The 2,594-nt window shown below is 51.5% G+C and overlaps 1 non-coding gene and 1 pseudogene across 1 annotated transcript; both read left to right on the top strand.

Annotated features, from left to right (window-relative positions):
• Positions 1–210: 210 nt before the first annotated feature.
• On the top strand, positions 211–2,075 carry LOC121880369. The gene has a single exon (XR_006091521.1). It is a non-coding gene; the product is annotated as a small subunit ribosomal RNA (ribosomal RNA).
• A 386-nt stretch (positions 2,076–2,461) lies between these two features.
• Positions 2,462–2,594, top strand: part of LOC121880368 — a 164-nt pseudogene continuing 31 nt past the window's right edge.

Here is a 2,594-nt window from a genome sequence, read left to right as displayed (position 1 = left end):
GGCAAAGAGGAGCGGATAAGGGAGGAGATTGGCGCACACGGTGGCGCTGCCGGCGCCGAGGATAGCAAGAGAAGGTGCAGTTAGATCTGATCATCTGGTTTGCTATTTCTCTAAGGCCAACGTGCGGTCCCTCGCCCAATGTCTTCTGCCTCTCTCTCAATCTCTCTCACTATTTTGGCCGCCGTGATAGGCGCCGCCAACAGCAGCAGCTACCTGGTTGATCCTGCCAGTAGTCATATGCTTGTCTCAAAGATTAAGCCATGCATGTGTAAGTACAAGCCGATTTAAGGCGAAACCGCAAATGGCTCATTAAATCAGCTATGTTTCATTGGATCTGTAAACCCACTTACTTGGATAACTGTGGCAATTCTAGAGCTAATACATGCAATTGGTCTCTGACCGCAAGGGAAGAGCGCTTTTATTAGTTCAAAACTGGTCGGGCCCCGGTCCGTAACCCACCTGTGGTGAATCTGAATAACTTCGGGCTGAGCGCACGGTCTCCGCACCGGCGCCGCTTCTTTCAAGTGTCTGCCTTATCAGCTTTCGATTGTAGGTTATGCGCCTACAATGGCTATAACGGGTAACGGGGAATCAGGGTTCGATTCCGGAGAGGGAGCCTGAGAAACGGCTACCACATCTAAGGAAGGCAGCAGGCACGCAAATTACCCACTCCCGGCACGGGGAGGTAGTGACGAAAAATAACGATGTGAGTCTCATCCGAGGCCTCGCAATCGGAATGAGTACACTTTAAATCCTTTAACGAGTATCCATTGGAGGGCAAGTCTGGTGCCAGCAGCCGCGGTAATTCCAGCTCCAATAGCGTATATTAAAGTTGTTGCGGTTAAAAAGCTCGTAGTTGGATCTCAGTTCCGGACTGACGGTGCACCGCCCGGTATTTACTGTCACGCTCCGAACAGCCGCCCCGCCGGCTCCCAAGGGATGCTCTTTGTCGAGTGTCCCGAGTGGCCGGAGAGTTTACTTTGAAAAATTAGAGTGCTCAGAGCAGGCTATTTGAATGGCCCGAATGGTGATGCATGGAATAATGGAATAGGACCTCGGTTCTATTTTGTTGGTTTTCGTAACCAGAGGTAATGACTAATCGGAACAGGCGGGGGCATTCGTATTGGACGCTAGAGGTGAAATTCTTGGCCCGTCGCAAGACGAACTACTGCGAAAGCATTTGCCAAGTATGTTTTCATTAATCAAGAACGAAAGTTAGAGGTTCAAGGCGATCAGATACCGCCCTAGTTCTAACCATAAACGATGCCAACTAGCGATCCGCCGGCGTTATTCCCATGACCCGGCGGGCAGCTTCCGGGAAACCAAAGTCTTTGGGTTCCGGGGGAAGTATGGTTGCAAAGCTGAAACTTAAAGGAATTGACGGAAGGGCACCACCAGGAGTGGAGCCTGCGGCTTAATTTGACTCAACACGGGAAACCTCACCAGGCCCAGACACCGGAAGGATTGACAGATTGAGAGCTCTTTCTCGATTCGGTGGGTGGTGGTGCATGGCCGTTCTTAGTTGGTGGAGCGATTTGTCTGGTTAATTCCGATAACGAACGAGACTCTGGCCTACTAAGTAGTCGATGGATCTCCAGAAAATGGTGTCCAGTTCGCAACTTCTTCTTAGAGGGATAAGCGGCAATTCTAGCCGCACGAGATTGAGCAATAACAGGTCTGTGATGCCCTTAGATGTTCTGGGCCGCAGCGCGCTACACTGAAGATATCAACGAGTTTTCCCCCTCCGAGAGGAGCGGTAACCCGTTCAAAGCCTTTCTTGATAGGGATTGGGGCTTGCAATTGTTTCCCATGAACGAGGAATTCCCAGTAAGTGCAAGTCATCAGCTTGCGCTGACTACGTCCCTGCCCTTTGTACACACCGCCCGTCGCTACTACCGATTGAATGATTTAGTGAGGCCTTCGGACTGGCGCTCTTGGATTGTCGGCCCCGTTGCCCGCGAGGGTTTTCTGGGGTCGTCGCCTCGAGCTGACGGAAAGATGTCCAAACTTGATCATTTAGAGGAAGTAAAAGTCGTAACAAGGTTTCCGTAGGTGAACCTGCGGAAGGATCATTAACAGAGAGAAAGAGAACGGGGCGCTCTTAAAACTACTACTCTCCTGATTTGGGCGGTCTCGGGCTCTGCTCTGGCAACTCCAGCAGCGAAAGAGGACAATCCCGGCCCCCGCACCAAAAATAGGTACCACGCTGTAGGGGGACCACACTCGGGCGAGAGCGCGAAGACAGGAGGAGGAGGACGGACGGGGCTTTGGACGGCTGCCCGTCCATTCCTTACTACCGGCGAATAAGCCTCTTGACCCAAAAAGAGTGAAATTCAAGTGACAACAACAACAAGCCGTCCGGCCAAACCCAAACCACAAACTTGGGCTATGTCTGTCAAACCCTTTCATTGAGACTCGACCTGTGATGGTTAGTCGCAAAAAGACCAAATGGCAAATACACAACTCTTAACGGGAGATCACTCGGCTCGTGGGTCGATGAAGACCTCAGCAAACTGCGTGTCGGTATGTGAATCGCAAGAATACCAGATACATCGACAAGTTGAACGCATATTGCGGCGGCGGCAGCCATATGA

This window comes from Homarus americanus, unplaced genomic scaffold (genome assembly GCF_018991925.1).
Source record: "Homarus americanus isolate GMGI-L3 unplaced genomic scaffold, GMGI_Hamer_2.0 scaffold50578, whole genome shotgun sequence".
NCBI lineage: Eukaryota > Metazoa > Arthropoda > Malacostraca > Decapoda > Nephropidae > Homarus > Homarus americanus.
This window is presented reverse-complemented; position numbering and strand designations above follow the sequence as displayed.